The sequence below is a fragment of the Zonotrichia albicollis genome, chromosome 2 (genome assembly GCF_047830755.1).
Source record: "Zonotrichia albicollis isolate bZonAlb1 chromosome 2, bZonAlb1.hap1, whole genome shotgun sequence".
Classification (NCBI taxonomy): Eukaryota; Metazoa; Chordata; class Aves; order Passeriformes; family Passerellidae; genus Zonotrichia; species Zonotrichia albicollis.
The window spans coordinates 79601576-79618851 of NC_133820.1; positions in this window are offsets into that span (position 1 = coordinate 79601576).

The window sequence follows — 17276 nt, forward strand, 5'->3', positions numbered from 1 at the left end:
ACAGAATAATTAATTATGATTTTAAATGCATCCAAATATTTTGAGAAAGAAATAAATAGATTTGATTACTGCTTATGATCTACTTAATGCATATGTAAGTACGTGTTTAAATACCTTGTATTTGCAACTGGAATTGAACCTTTTTATCCTACCTGCAGCTGGGCTATGAACTGAGTGCATAAATAACAGGTGTTCTGGTTTCACTGACTCATTTCTCAGCTTCCTCAGGGCCAGATAAACCACTAAATATTTATCAGATGTGCTTACAATATAGGGTCTCAAATCAAAACACTATCAGTGTGGAGTGCCTCAGGTTGAGATTAATCATCCTCTTTGAAGATCTTTCTTCTGGATCAGCGGCTGTTCTGGAATGGCCAGTGTTCCTGGCTACACTGGACAGGAACAAAAATATCTCCTTTTCTTTCACCAAAACTTGACTTTGTTTTTCTGATGCTGCACAATGCATTTTAATTAAAAGGTTTTAATGAGCTGAAGTGAGATAGGGCCTGGAAACTGTTTCACAGTCTTCGGTGCTTTAGTTCTTTTCTTTCCTTCCCTCCTCTTTTTCTGCCATGTGAGATGGACTGCATTGCATCAGTGCAGTGGCAGGTGACCAGCAGTGCTACATTTAGCTGTTTATTACAAACATTCCTTGAATGATGTGAAATATTTCTGCGTTGGGAGCAAAGTATGATACATTTTTTCTTCTTTTTTATTCTGCCTGAATGAGCAAGAGACAAGAACTGAAAATCAGTTCCAGGAGCCTCTCATGACTCTGCAAAACATTGCCATTAAACTTATTTGTCCCTGGCAAAGCTGGTATAATCTGTAGTCATTTAAATTCACCTTTACTGATTGAAGGCTTAATTATTGCATTTTGAGGCATATACTTTTTAGGTATAATTATGCAGTTGAAGACATTTCAAGATCATAATTAACTGGAAGACTGAGAACCAAATCAATTCAAAGTCAATATGAAACATAGTTACTTCACGGGATCAAAACAGCAACTGTCAGAGAGAATTCTTCACCAAATAGGTACATTCCTAGATGATTTTAGCCTCTATGCTGTTGAAATTGTTGTCGCACATAAAGAAAAGGCAGAAATATGCTTCCTAAAGCCTGTAGAAGTCTAGAATATTAGGGGAGTGACCAGACAATATAATAGATTTTGGTTAATAGTTTATTAAGGCTACATTTTTTTTTGGCATGGTGACAGGAAAACTCATTCATCTACAAATAATGGGGAAAGAAATAAATCTCAAGAAGCCTGAGAGAAATAAATCAGGTGAACAGACTCTACCATGGTAATGCAATTCTTACACATAATCCAGGAATTTATACTCAAAAAATGTAGAAAGGTTACACAATGCTATGTGTCGTCCTGCTGGAACAATAAGCCCAGCTCTGGTGTCTACAATTTTATAAGGATTCTGAAAAACCAAAGACATTTCAGACAAGGTCCTCAAGAATGATTAAAATGGAAATTCTTCCTCATGGAACTCATGGAATGAACTACTTAAGACATTGAAACAGGGAAAAATACTTAAGTACCTACCTGCAGAACAAGAATTCAGTAATAACTGGCTCTTTGCTCTCACAACTAAAGGTGTGGCATGCTGAAGGCTCAAAAAGCTGTTTTCAGTGATTTTAAAAGGGCAAGGCTTCCTGTTCCACTGAAATGACAGAGACATAGTCAGTATTAAAAGTTCATCAGTTCAGGGGTCTTCAATCATCCCTTATGACAGCTGTTGATTTTCATGGGTGAGGTAACTGACTGTAGTGGGAAGGACTCAGTTCTTTCAGTTGCAAAAGGGAAAAGCCTTATGAGCAGGTTTTTGTAATGCAACCCAGACACTTCTTGGAGAAGCACAGTTAGAGCATCTCAGCTAGGTGCTGAAATAGGTTAATTGATAGGACTTTCTGAAGTCAGACCATTCAAAAAACCAAAATGAGAGTGAGGCCTTGAAACAAAAAATGCTCAAACACATTTGTCATGTACACCAGTGAGAGAAACAAGGGTGGAGAAACATGTGAAGATCTCTGGGTGTTAGTGAGCAGTGTTGGGTTGAGTGGACAGCCCAGTGACCATCAGGCACGGGCGTGGCCACCAGCCAGGTGTGACGTCAATCCAGAATGATGGCTCAAACAACAATTTGGGCACAGGGACACCTCCAGGATTTCTTAAGGCAGGGCTGGGTGCCTGAGGCTGGACTGAAATGGGGCCCCTGGATCATGGGCAAGGTGGGGGGAGAAGCCTCAGGCAAGGGTGGCCAAGGCCAGGAAGGTCCTTTGGGGCAGGGATGGAAGCCTCATAAGGCTCAGCAATTAGCATTTCCTTAGGTTTGTGCTAGCCAGGGACTTTCTCAGGGGAGATGTTCTCAGCATGACAGCATTTTCTGTGGATTGCTAATTTGTATCTCTTACTACCATTTCTGAGAAGGGGTCACCCATCCTTTCACAGCATATTTGAAGAGTGATGTTCTCACACAAACATGACATTGTCTTCTGAGACCATGATTCCCTGATGCATAGAATCAGTTTATGAAGTGATGGCAGCTCTTGGATCATATCAGTCTTTTTATCCTGCCATTCTCCTTTCTTTATGCAGCAGACAGCGGGTTTTAGTAGTTTTCAGCATCCTGTCAAGTAAAATATCAGTGGATGACAACCTAAATTTAATCACTGCCCTTCTGTAATTTAATCTAAATACAGATGAGTCTGGTTCTGCAGGTTATTTTACAGTGCTTTATTATTTTGATACTGTTTTTTAGAAACGGTTTAGATTTGAGATAACAAGCATTGGCAGTTACACGACTCCTCTCCCCACAAAATTCTTGAAGGTGTCTTTATTCTTTAATTAATTTCTGTGTTTGGTTCTTTCTACACTAGAAGATAATTTGTAACAAATAATTGCTTATTTAGTTGCAATATTTTCTAGTAAATATATCAGAGGAAAGTGAAAATGGTAAGTTAAGACAAATATTAATTTCTTCAGCCAGCATAAACAAACCTATGCCTATGTTGCTACAGGGGTCCAAATCTTTCTGTGGTGCCAACAAGAGCTCTTTCATTTGACTTGGCTTGTATTTCTGGCATATGCAACAGACTTAGAAATATTTCCCTTTCATTTCTTATATTTCCAATGCCTACATTCCCTTTTTGTGGCTTTTGAAGCAGTTTTTGTGCAGCATCTTGGAAACATTATCTAGGCATATTTAGACAAAATCTCAGCTGGTATTGTGAGGATCACCCATAAATCAATAGCAACAGCTGCTCATACACTATTAAGATGAATTTAATATCTTATGCTTTTTTTTAGATATTGTAATACAACAGTAAAACCAGTACTTTCCTTAGTATCTCACCTCCACCAGTAATCTGAATTTCATCTAAGATCAGACAGTTTGGAATTTTTTCTTTATCAGATCTACAGATGCACAGTCTGCCTTAAGACTTTGATTTGTTGCACTTCTGCTAAACCCTCGTGTCAGGGATGTCTGACCTTTTGAATCGGGGCTGGATACCTGTTCTGGAAACCTCTGCAGTTTGTGCTCTCACACTACTCCCTTGTGCCTTATGGATGCAGCAGCAGCTCACAGCAGTATATCTGGTAATGCAAAAATGCATTTTAGAAATGTAAAAATTATTTTTGGGGGGCAGATTAAGTTGTCATTTGTAGAGCCCTTCTGTTGTGAACATTACAACTAATGCATTTTTCCACAGATGTGAATTCAATCTGAAAAAAAGAAAGCATGTGCTCTCCTAAGTGTAGAAAGGCTGTTTGTGAAGTGCTTTTGACAAGGCAAGAGTGGTTTATGATTACCTTCCATCCACACCTCATAAATTACATTCTCACTAGTAAAGACAAAAACTTGATATACCTAACCACTTATGCCAAAGAGTCCCTCTCCATTTGCTCTCATCACCATTCTGCATTTGTCAGTCTCTCTGAGGTAGTGACCTCTAGTTTTGACAATACAGCTATGAGAAACACAAAAATAAGAAAGAAAGTACCTTCTGGCTTGTTGAGGCAGGAAGGTGTTGGCCTTAGCTGTACTTTCATTTCCCTGTAAGTATTGTTGGGTTTATTTCTGAATGAGATTTACTATTTCCACTGAAATTTATGTATGAAATTTGCATTTTTTTGCTTCTCTTTGCTTTATTCCAGAATCTCGAACACTTTTCAAAGCTGCCAGGAGTCTTTTGTCAACTGACTGTATTCCTCACATCAAAGTTTCATCTATGTGTGACTTAACAACCTCTAGACTATCAGAAAGTTGTATTTTCAGATTAAATAGCTGTTAAAAATAACTGAGATGGTGATGTTCAAAAACAGTATTTCCCAACAGGGAGGGAAATGGTCAAAAAGCAACTTTATTTTCCTTTTGCATCAAGGGCGGAAAAATGTTTCCTTCTTTTCTGCACAGGAATGTGATGGGAAACATTCTCACTTTAAATGTTTTGGACCTATACAGAAGTGAAAGGTTCCACCCTTTTTTCCACTGTGCCTCGTGCTCTGGCCAGGAAGCTGCACCCATGCTACCTGCTGTTTCCCTTGCTCTCCTCCTGCAGAGCAGCAACGCTGTCCTGTTCCAAAGCAGCTTCTATTTTGGGATGAAGGGCGTCCTCCTAGGAATTTGAACAGGGGGGCATGGGAGAGTGGCAAAAGGAAGAAAATATTATTTTATCATCTGTGCTCTGAAACCCACTGAGTCCTTGTCCCTTTCTTTCCAATGTAGTCTCTGCACAAGTATTAAGTCCTAGATCTTAATTTTGTGTTGCTCATTTAACAGTTACCCCTTCACCCTTCAGCCCTGTAACACAGCCCCTTGCCTTCTCTTCCCATGTAAAAGAAGGAAAAAATCCTCTAAAAGCACAAGACTCTCTTGGTGAGCTCAAGACAGTGAGAGTTTTACTTGACTAAATGTTGCTGCAAGGTTGAAAATCTCCTGGTGCCTCCATTGCTGTCACAAGTGTGGGACTGGCATGAGAAAACCTGTGCTTGTGCCTCTGCTGTGCTGTCACAGAGGCTGGCAGCCAGTCTGAAATCAGCAAAGGTGGGCTGGGACAAAGTGCAGTTCTGTACTGAAGGAGATTGTGCATGGGCATACATTTCCTCCTGTCAGTTCTGCTGAAGGGTGATGACCTGTTACAAAAAGACCGTAGCAAACAGCTGGGAAGAAGCAACATAGCATCTGAGCTGTTCACTAAGCAAAGCTGAATGAAAGCCCTTAAACCAGTCACAACTGCTCATAGTTTCACTTTCCATTTTTGTTTGTTTAAAAAAATATTTAATTTTTTTTTGTTTTTATATGAAGCAATATTTTCCTCAGATTTCTATAGCACTCTCATCATTAGTTTCTTCTACTAGTGTTAATTGAAAAGAGTTAAAACATTAAAGTATTCTAAACCAGCTCTTGTCAAAAATAAATTTAATTTTTGACTCTTTCTTTCATGCACAACTTATCAATGGAGAATACTTACATTTTTCTAGTTGTCTTACAAATTCAGAGAGCATTAACTCCAGTGTGAGTTAGTGGTCCCTAGTTCATTTTGACCTATGGGAATTTTAAAATGCCTTTTACTGTTGATAGTGTGTGTGATTCAGTGGTTACTGAATGTGTGTGATTCATTCAGCATCTAAATTTTAACTCTTCAACATTTGCCACTATCCTCTGTGACCAGTGGCCTGTGACAACTGGTAAGAACCTTATAAACTATAGTTCCCACATTTTTCACTTCATGCTGTTTGCATTCATTGACAAACTTTCTGAAAACTATCATGGTGCAAGTGTAAAAGTGAAATTAGGATTTCACTCGCCACTCTTCTGAGTAACCTTTGACACATTGCAGTACATGGGACTTTTTTAAAATTTCAGGTGGCATGGACTTGGGGTTTTAGGAGATGGAAGTGTAAGTTCTGTTGACAGAAAGTGTTGAAACCCAAGGGCTCATGAATTGCTGCATGGTAACAACTAAGATGCTCCCAGACAGGCACTGATATATTGCTATTGGTTTCTTGTCAAATGTGTTCCCCTCAGTGTAATTATGCACTGAACATGAATACATTAAACCCATTTCAACTACTACATTTTGCCTCCTCAGCTCTTACAAACAGACCTGCAAAAAACATGCCAACATTTTTTCCTCACTTTCAAAAACCCCAGTGTCTTTGCTTCCCACCTTTAAAGAAAATCAGTATTTGGCAGCTGTCTTATGTTTTTGCCATGTTCCTGATTTCCCTCTGTTTTCGGCATTGCCAACACACTCTGCAATATGCTGCAGTGCCCTTAGTAACATTTTGGAACAGCCTTGCTAGAAATGCCAGTTCACAGAGGATTGAATTAGCATGCATGATCTACACTGTGGACAGTTATGAGTTTTGTGCCTTTCCCAGAATTTTGTTGTTGATATTTCTTTTCAGATGGGTGATACCTATGTGCAGAAGGTCTCAGTTCTGTGACATGCTTCCAATTTTTGTTTTGCTCTTACATACTTTGGCATAAATATTGCTGATGGTGCAAAAAAGTCTGCATTCATTGTCTGACCAGGCGTATCGTTATGGTTATTATTTTAGTTCAGTTTCATGTTCCATTATTACTAAGTGTATTTGCCATATACAGGTTGGCTATCTGTGTTCTTTGGCTGAGTATCAATCATTTTCAGAGCCTGAAACTGGATTCTGAGCCTCCAGCTACCCAGATAAAAATAGGAACTGTAATTTGTCACAGGTGTTTGCTGGAGCAATTCCAGCTATGGACACAACACTAAAAATTGCAGAATAACATTAGATTTATATGACACCGTGGGAACACTCTCAACCACTATCTGGGATATGTTTCTACAGTTTGTGACCCTGTGCAACCTTCTATGCTAATTTCTAGGCATTGCTGTTATAAATACATCTTCATCTCCACTTGAGAATTTTGAAATCAAGTTACAATCAATACTTATTTCTTCCTCCCATTATGGATTTTATAGAATGAGCCTTAGACCAGGTGACACAGAATCATGGATTTGCAGAATCAGGTAGACCAGATCTGGGTGACATGCCACTCATCCACCCTGGTCAAGGCAGGACTAATTAAATCAGGTTCCTCAGGTTTGTGTCCAGTTGAGTCTTTAACATGTCCAAGGATGGAATATTTTTCCCATAGTGTCTCTGGGTCTCTTCCAGTACTGAAACAATGTCATAGTTAAAAAACCTCAAATTGTATCTAAATGTTCTTCCTTGTAGTCACTGCCTCTCATCCAGTTGCTGTGCATATTCAGGAATAGTCTGGCTCTGTCTCCCTTATATCTTCTGATCAAGTGGTTGCAGACACAACATTTAGTTTCAGATTTCCTAATCTCTCTTTTCCAGGATAAACAGGTCCATCACCCACTGCCTTTCCCCATAGGTCATGTGCCACAGCTCTGGGGCACCTTGCTGGTTTCCTCACGACTCAATCCTGTATGTCCAAGTCTTTTATTTATTTGAGATCCCGAAACTGGGCCTGCTATTCCAGGCACAGTCTCACAAGTGACAAATACAGAAGGAGGGCTCAACTCCCTGGATCTGCTGCCTGCAGATGTTGCTAATACAGTACCCAGGATGCTGTTCGTTTTCCCAGCCACAAGGTCACATTTCTGGCTCAATAACTTCTCCTCCAAAATTGCTAGGTCCTTTTCAGAAAAGCTGTTCCCCTGTTAGCCAACTCACCCTCAGTCTGTATTGTTGCATTAGTTTATTCCATCCCAGGTGCAAGACTTTGTACTTGCTTTTGATGAACATCGTGAAATTCCTGTGAGCTCATTTCTCCAGGCTGCCAAAGTCCCTCTGAACACCAGTGACTGCTCCCCCCAGTTGGGTGTCACTTGCACACTTGTGGAGAATGCAGTTTGTGCCACCAGCCAGGCCATCAATGATGAGATTAAACACTGCTGTCGCGGTTGGGCTTCCTGAGGGATACCAGCAGCTAGTGGCCATCATACAGTTGACTTTGTGCCACTGATCACAACACACTGAGCCCAATATTACAGCCAATTTTCCACTCACCTTATCATCTGTTTTTCTAGCCCATACTTCACCAGTTTGGTGATAAGAAGTCTACAGGTGATTGTGGCAAAACTTGCTAAAGTCAAAGTATAAAACACATATTGCCCTCCTCTTGTGCACAACATTATCATAGAAAAGAAAGTAGGTTGGTCAGGCATGGTTTGCCCTTGATAAATCTATGCTGACTGCTTACAGTCACCTTCCTATCCTTTATATGTTTAGCAATATCTTGCAGAAGGATTTGCTCCATAACTGTTTCAGGAACTGAGGTGAGGCTAACCAGCCTGGAGTTCCTGTTACTCCTGAATATGGGTGCAACGTTTGCCTTTTTGTAGTTATTGGGAATCTCCCCCCTTTGAAACGGCCATCACCTTTCAAAAATGTTACCAGCACCACAATGCCATTACCCAGATCCTGCAGCACCCTTGTGTGCATCCCATGTGAATGTCTAAGTGGGTTAAGTACTCCTTGATTCCATCCTCTCCTAGTGTGGGTACTACTTCATGCCTGCAAAGTGCTAGAAGGCCTGCAGAGCTGGAGGGCCAGGGAGCAGAATTGCCAAGGAAAATTGAGGAAAAAACACATCAAGTACCTGAGTCTTTTCCATATCTCTTGTCAAAGCATTCCCTGCCCCATTGAGCAATGCCCATTCTCATTGTTCTACATTCTCATTAGTCTTTCTACTACTGGTGCACATAAAGAAACTTTCCTTATCGCCCTTTTCCTCCCTTGCTACTTTAATCTGGACTTGCAGATTGGCTTTCCTGACTATTCCTGCACACTTGAACAGCGTCTGTTCATTCCTCCCAAGTAGTTTGTCCCTGCTTCCACCTGCTGTGTACTCCTTGTGTTTGAGCTCAGGCAGGAGCTCCATGTTCATCCACACTGGCCTCGTGCCATACTTGCTCAGCTTTCTGAACATTGTGCGCTGTTCTTGTGTTCTGAGGAGGCTGTCTTTGAAGATCAGCCAGCTCTCCTGGGGCCTTTTGCCCTGCAGCACAGTTTTCCATGAACAGACTCCCTGAACAGACCTAAATCTGCTCTTCTGAAGCCCAGAGCTGTAATTCATCTATTTATTTCGCTCACTTCTCTTAGAGTCCTAAACACCACAGTCTCACAGCTGCTGCACTCAACACTGCCCTTGACCTTTAGGTCCAACATCCCCTTATTGGTTCACTGATCACCTGCATCAAGAAAAAGTTTTCAATACAGTCCACAAATCCAATAGACTGTTTGTGCCATATTATCCTTCCAGCAGATACTGTGGTGGTCAGAGTCATCTGTAATCACCTGTGCGTCTAATTCTGAGGCTTCCTTCAGCAGCCCAAAGAAAGATGGATCTACCTTCTCTTACTGACCAAGTTATCTGTAGGGACATCTGTTACAATACTGCCCATGCAGGTCCATCCCCTGATCCTTACTGTTGTGGAGACATAAAGTTCAGCCAGTCTGGGAGCTTTTGTGGTACTGGGTGGTAAAAGGCAGGCCATTAGCATGGCATCCTGTGCCTGAGCACTTCACTGGGAAGCTGTCAGCATTATCAGCACTTCACCAATGACTGATGCTGGCAGGCACCAGCTGAGATGGGGAGCAGAGGCGGCAGAGTAAAGTGAAATTTGCACTGGCAGAACTCAGTTCCACACTGCAACACCTGAATTTAAGTGCTGGTTATATAAGGAGGTCTGATCTCAAGGTATTGACACAGGTTTTATCTGCGATGTGATGCATCTCATTTCTAGGTAAGGCAGCTGAAATCAGAGCTGTGGAGGTGGGCTACATTGCATCAGTGAAAAAAGGGAACGATCCCTGCAGCTGGAAGATGATAACTAATAAAATGCTCACTGCAGAGCTGTAAGCATTTGAGAACCTCTAAGAACCAGCTACAGAGAGGCTTTCTGGAAAAAGCCCCATGAGAGGTGAGTACCTGTACAAAGCAGAGAGTTTGTGCTGAGCCGGGGGCGATGCAAGGCCCCCAAGGATGAGCTGGTTTGGTATAACACACACTGCTATAGCAACGTAACTGGAGCCATTCAAGATGATTCAGGAGTTTAAGTCTATACACAGACCATTGCCGAGAGATTTAAAATCTAATGAAGAAAAACATCCAACCTTTTACTAGCAATAATGAATATGGATCTAAGTTTCTTTTCTGAAGCCTGGTGGCATTTAAACCTACAGGTATTACAACAATATTACTATGTTGCACTATCTTTTATTGCAGGAGAAACTAATTCCCATGTTTTAAAATTTCTCCTAAAATTATTTACATTCCCCAGAATGCTAAACAAGAATATTACATTTCAGATAACATTTTACTTTCAGGTAAGTGCCATAGCCCTAAATACAACACTTTTTTTCTCTCTTGTAGGTCTGTCAAGATTTTACGGGTCAGATCTAAATTTCTTGATATTGGGGTTTTTTTTCCTTTCTGTTCCACATGTGTATGTGTATTTGTTTTTTCTTCAGACACCTTCTTGTTACACAAGTCAGGAAAAAACTTGGCAAGCTGGTGCTTCTTGTTATCTTTCTCTCTGTTTCAGTCTTTCTTTCTTCTTTATTTGTAGTTGCTTATGGAGGCTCTCTTTGACTCTTACAGCCCCTGGTCAAACTCCAGTTACCTGCCCTGCTCCTTGAACTTTACTTTTGCTTGCTGTTTGCTTCAACTAGAAAGCCAGCTTTGAGATTATTTCACCAACCCCAGGAATCTACCCTCATCTTATCAAAGGTGATAAATGCTTCTCACTCTGCCTCTATGCTGCTATCTAGAACAACTATTCCTGGACATTCCTATAAACCTGCTGGTCTTGTTCTCACCTTCTGTCAGCAAGGCTGAATTCAGGCTTTTTCCCATCCTTTTCCTTCATTACTCAGGACTTGGCTGACTGTTCACTTGTGCTGACCATTTAATTTTAAGGTTTTGATTCTTCAAATAATTTGGAAGTCAGGATACTGATCCTACAGTTCCTAATTTCTCCAGCAAACTCAGGTCATACATATATGTGCACAGAATTTAGCTCTTTAAAAGAAGGAAATTTTTGTATATAAAAGGAAGCACATTTTTAGGTACATTGCTATATCTATTATAATAGCAGATTATGTTCTCCTGCTTGATTATCAAAAAAGCTAGCTAGTGCCTTTTCCACTGGAATCCAAAGTAATATTATTAATGTTAATTAATATTCTTTCTGAATTACGCTTTTGCAAAATTTCATTATCCAGTGTATGACAGTTACTACAAGCAACTGTAAAATATTAAGTTCTTTCACAAAAGCCTATACTATTACCAAATGACACCCAATCTACTGTATGTACTGTAAAATCACCCTTTGTGATGGGGGATAATTATTAGGGTTTTTCTGTGAAAGTGGTTTATGTTGTCAACAAGAACTCACAATAAAAACACAGCATTAAGATCAGGCTGACATCAGGAATGAGTGCAGATTGTCAATCAGCTAACTTAAATCACAAAATCAACTGAATTACATTTTTCCTTGACTGTTTTGTGAGTATTTTATATCATAGTGTGTTCCTTAATCTGCTGAACCCCAGTTTAATTTCTCATCCTGGGGTTTCAGAAATGGTCTTTACAAGAGGGGTGTCAGAGGGGCATGGCCCTGTTAATTCAGACAAATCATCCTCCTCACTCCCCCAAAAAAAGGGTCTTGGGAAAGACCATTCTGAGATCTTAACTGCTATAAAGAGGAGCATCATTAGCTTTGCAATCCTGTCTGGAGGATATATGACTGATGTCTAGAAAAAGCCAGGCCAACTTGCACAGCTGCAGGTAAGAGACCCAAGTGATATCTTGCCATAGTTTACAGAAGCTTCAGCTTTCACTTCAGCTAAATTCCAGTTTTGTGACTTTTTTTTTTTTAATGTGTTTTGTTGGTTTGTTTTACTCATGGAGCTGTTTATGTAAATGTGTAAGCTATTATTCAGTATTGCTTCTGAAAAATACTGACAAAAGCACAACATAACAAAAATCCCAGCCTGTTTATCTTTCATTATGAATCTACCACATTCTTCCTATAGTATCTCTCTTCAAAAAATCACACAGCCTGAAACTGCTTCTGAGAGTTTTACTCAGAGCTCTGTGCCTCTTTACAGATGAGAAAGCCCCCCTTATTTCAATGATACCACCTCTGGATAGAAATGTACTCAATATAAATAAAGCTATCCAAAACCACGGTCACTGACATGGTCAGTAATTTATTGCAGGCTTTCAGTGCATCCTTCTCAAAGAAACAATCTCTTATAACAGCAAACTTAACACTCTATGGAGAATTTTTCAGCATATATCACAAGCACTTTCAGAAGATCTGTAACACGAGGTATGAGGCTATTAAAGTGGCTCTTTACTCCAAAGACAGAAAATACATAGTGCACACTCCAACTCATACAGGCACAGGTGATTAAGCTGGCCAGATTATGCTCTCATGTGTTCCAGTGAAATCCTAATAATTTTACTCATTTCAGGAGGCTTTCTCTAGTCTTGAATATTGCAAAGGAGAATCTGAGCAGTGTGTACACATTAGCAATGCAGATTCATTAGTGTCAGAAAATTACTTTAGTGTAGTGCCTGGAAATTACCTCCTCACTTGTTAAGCCTGCCTTGCCAGGAGGAAGATATTTACTTTAAACAAAACCCAAACTTGGAGCTGAAGACTTCTCGTGAGCAAATCTGTCAGCTTGAAAGACATTCTTTTTTTAGTTTCCTTCCTCCCACCACATGCCCACTATATGCAAGTCTCACAGATTAGGAAATATTGCTTTGTAACATGGATTCATGACAAGTTTTTTTCATCCAAATTAACCTTTGCAAGCTCCATTACTTTCCTGTCAACTTTCTGGTTACTATCATAATCAGATTTCTGAAGTTTTAGCTATGTTTGAAAGACACAAAACTGCAATGGGCATTTAATCACTCTAGTCAGAGCTCTGGGAGAATGCTGTCATGAATACTGAGTGGGTACATGCTGGTATATGCTGCAAAATGGTAATGACAGAGGTCTCTTTCTGTGCCTGTCCAGGCTTGCTGGCTCATAGGGAGAAGAAGTATGGACACTCTCTCTCCTCATAGCCACTTGTATCACAGTATGAAGGCAAATTGCTCAAGAAGGATTTTTAACAGGGTGTTAAGCAAGAAATCCTGTTTGTAGGGTGTGTAAGCTAAGGAAGAGAAATTCTGAGTTAAACATCTAAATAGGTACCTCAACAAGCTAGTGCTGAACAAGTAATTTTGTATCTTTTTCAAGAGAGGAAGTAAATATTTTGTTTCCTCTCAAATTCTTCAAATGCAGATTGAATATGAGCCTGAGGACAGAGAGATGATCAGCTGCCTCTGAAAAGCCAGGGAAAGCTGTTAAGAAGAACTAGGAGCTGGATTCTGAGGAGGCCTGGTTTCGTGATGAAGGGAAGGGGCCAACTGCTAGCAGTCCAGAACTCTGATTTACAGGAAAACAGACATTTGAATTTCTCTCCACCACTCAAGTTTTTGCTCTTGTAATAAGGTGTGTTAATGATTATTTTATGAATTAAACAAGCAATGGTATTTTAGGAGTGTAGAAAGCGTAACAATTGCTCTTGTTATTGGGTTACACTTAAAAGAGCTGCAAGGTTAATCTGAAGTGATAAGAACACACTTGATGTCTTATTGAAAAAAAAATTACCAGACTGGGTGGGTTCCAAGCATTTCCAGAGGTGTGAACTACAACTCTGAGAATACTGTTGATTGCCATAACACATCTGAGATATCTCCAACATACAGGTTACTCTACATAAAATTTCCAAGGACAGTGTTTGTCAGGAAGAAAGACATAAATCTAGTTAGCCTTGCTTATTTTAGCTTCTCTGGTACCTCTTCCTTCAGATAAAGGGAGGGCTATAACTTTGGGCCTGCACAGTCTGATGAAACACCAAAGCACTGGAAAACTTTGGCTTGTTTAAAATCCCTCTGAAAACAGCTAGATTTAATGTGTGTAGGGTGCTAGATTTAATGTGTGTAGGGTATTTATTGTGAATATAGTGTCTGTTGTGGAAAAATGTTATTTTCAAAAAATACCAGTTCTGACCATGAAAGCAAAAGGCAATGTACAGTTTGTGAGTTTGCTGCAGTAAAGGGGATATCTGAATTTAGAAGCAATTTCTTTTTTTTTCCACCATCTTTTATTTCATCAGAAATTATATCAGTGGATATGTTCACCACATCTTCATGAAAATTCCTTTCAGACTTTAACTTTACATCTCTCTGCTTAGATTTATTTCAGATAATCACAACATTTTTTAAATACTGTGCTTGAAGATTATTTTGTATAACTGCTGGTTTTGTCAGTCAATCCATAATATTTCTTCTGACTTTCTCAAATGCCAAACACATTTGAACTGCTACATTTTCTTTAAAATACAGGTTTTTAAGCAATGGTAAAAATAATTACTGTCATCTCACACAGCTCAGTAACTGCATAAAAATAAACTCTGTTTTTCACTTTGCTTAACATACATTTGCATCAGCCACAAACAGTGTTTTCCTAGGTAGTGAAAGTAGAGACCAGAGGTTCTGCTGCCCATCCCAGCTGAAACATTCACTTGTACTCAAGAGATTCCATCACAAAATTTATGTCTTTACCCTAATCCAAGACTTGGTTACATATTCACATTGGATGTGGTTCCCAAAAAGGGTAAGGAATGGAGAGTTTAAAGAGCTCCCTTCCTGACAAGAAGATCTCAGCAGAGGTGTCTGGGCTAAGGAACCACAGCTCCACCAAAGCACAAGGCAGTGCCCAGCTAGTGCTGCAGCCCTGAGGCCAGGCAGCATCATGCAGAGGGAGATTTTCAGATGATTGATAGCGAGTGGAGCTTCAGTGCCTAATTGATGTTTATAACTTTGGGGGAAAAATCCCCAGCTTTCAGTATCTTTGACAACTGGGCTCAATTTTCTCTTCTCACAACAACAGCAAAAATGCTGCTAGGTGCACCTGAAGGAATCCTGTCTGGCAGGAATGATGCATGGGCAGCTCATTCCCTCAGTGTGCCAGCAATGATGCAGTTCGACCCATCGGAAATCCAGACTAAAGGCTGCAATGTCCTGCTAATGAATTGTTCTCTACTGAACATTTTCCTGCGCCTTGTTGATTAAAGTGACCACTCCTTTGCTGATCTGCAAAAACTACTCTATGCTGTTCTGAACAGCACTGGGTACCTTTGGAAGCTGTGCCTGTAGAAATCATCCTGAGGATCAATTATTCCCAAGGGAATTAATTCAGGATTCTACTCCCAACGCGTTCTGCATGCCCTGCTCTCAGCTGGGGAGATGCCCAGTGACAGGCAGAATTAGAAGACCGCAAGGCCTGCTCCTGGTCTTGCAAAATTCAACTGCAGAACTTCAAACATCTTGTGCTGGTGAAGGATCAGAATCTCCCTGGAAGAAGAGGTTACAAAAGAGCAAATCCGTGTTATCTTTTCACAAAAGATTGCTCAGTGCCACTGTACTGTGTGAAAACTCACCAGAAATTTTCTTCAGGCTTATACACAAAATAAATAATTTTACACATAATACTGTAATGATGGCTAATAGTGTATCTCCAAAATACCATGTAAAATACATAAGGCTGAGATCAATGGTGACAAAAAGCACTGAAATGATGGCCTTTTAGTTCAAACAAAGCACAGTATTAAAATTCTGGTGGGTGCATTTGGAAACAAAAATGGTCAGCTTCTGACTGATGGAGTCACCTCCCTGGCTGAGTGTCAAAATAGGTCAATGGAGCTTTCTTTTCACAATAGCTAGAAGTAAATTGAAACTTCGCTGTGTTCCAGCCTAGATCAGTAGGGAAAGAGACATTCTCCCCGACACGTAGCTTTTCTATTTGTTACGTGATACGCAGTGATATTGAATAACAGCTGGCAGGTTTTCAGCCAAAGAAAGGACTCTTGTCCCCGCGGATGGCACCACCCTTGCATGCTCGCACCTCAAACCTCCGAGCCCAGCGATGTAAAACACTGCAGCACCTCAAGGTTCAGCTCAGCCAAGCGCGGCAAGGTCAGCCGGCGGAGCAGGAGGAGGGCGGGGAGGGAGGCTGGGGGTGGAGACGGCAGCCTGGCCATAACTCCAGCCACAAGGGCTCAGTTTCTAATGGCAACAATCTCAAAAGCTTCTCTGTGCACAGCTTCATAATTAAGTGTTAAATAAAAGTGCTGCGCTGTGAACACTGCATCCTCCCTTGCAAATTCTGACTTCATACCTGGTAGTCTATTAAATAATTCGGTCTGAAAATTCCTAGCACTTAAGCAGGGACTGTAAAATTAAGACATCTCAACTGGTAAACAGAGTGACTTCCTTCACCAAGTATGGCTTGTGATCACTATGTTCCTATGGCTTGGAACCACATTTCCATGTTAATACATTGCTAGGACATTTTCTAAATGCTTGTCTAGCTTCATCGTGGAAAGACAAACTTGATCAGAGTAATAGATTACAACCAGGATGTGTGCAAAAAAAGGTGTAAGTGGAATGAAAGTCAAAAAAGAGATGCAACTTCTTTTTCAAACTTACAGCAGAGTTTTTCCCAAACATGAAATATAATCCTTTTACAAATAGGCTTTCAGTCACATAACACATCTACAACAAAGCACGGCTCCCAGCAAACTTAGTATTGAGTATTTGAGTATTTTTAAAGGAAATGCAGAACTCATACCACAGTAGGAGAATTATTTATATTATTTATAAATTTATATTATTTAATTATTATTTATAGTGAACTAAAATGTAATGCCTCAAAACATCTAAATGAGAACATATAATTCATCACAATGCTTTCATGATTACAATTAGCACAAACACATTTGTGATGCTTCCAAACATCGGTGGGAATGTTGATATGTTTACATCTGTGTAACAGAGATTTGTCTATTTTCCATGGAGCAAACTATTATTTTTCAAACAGTGTAGGAACAGGAAAGCAGACATCACAAAGAATGGTTGATCTACTGTCTGATTTAGAGCGATCACTATTTTTATGCTTTTGGGGAGAATTATATATAATCCACATTAAAGTGAGATTTTAACACAATGTGGGGTTCCACCGCGTTACAGATGCTTCAAAACTGTTCTGTGCATGCCCTGGACACACATATTTCAGTACAGGGTGTATTTGTGCACTGAATGAGGTGTGGTTCAGAGGGTGGTTATGGCAGAGGTTACTTCTCCCATTTGAATTCCTCAGGTACAGGGGTACCA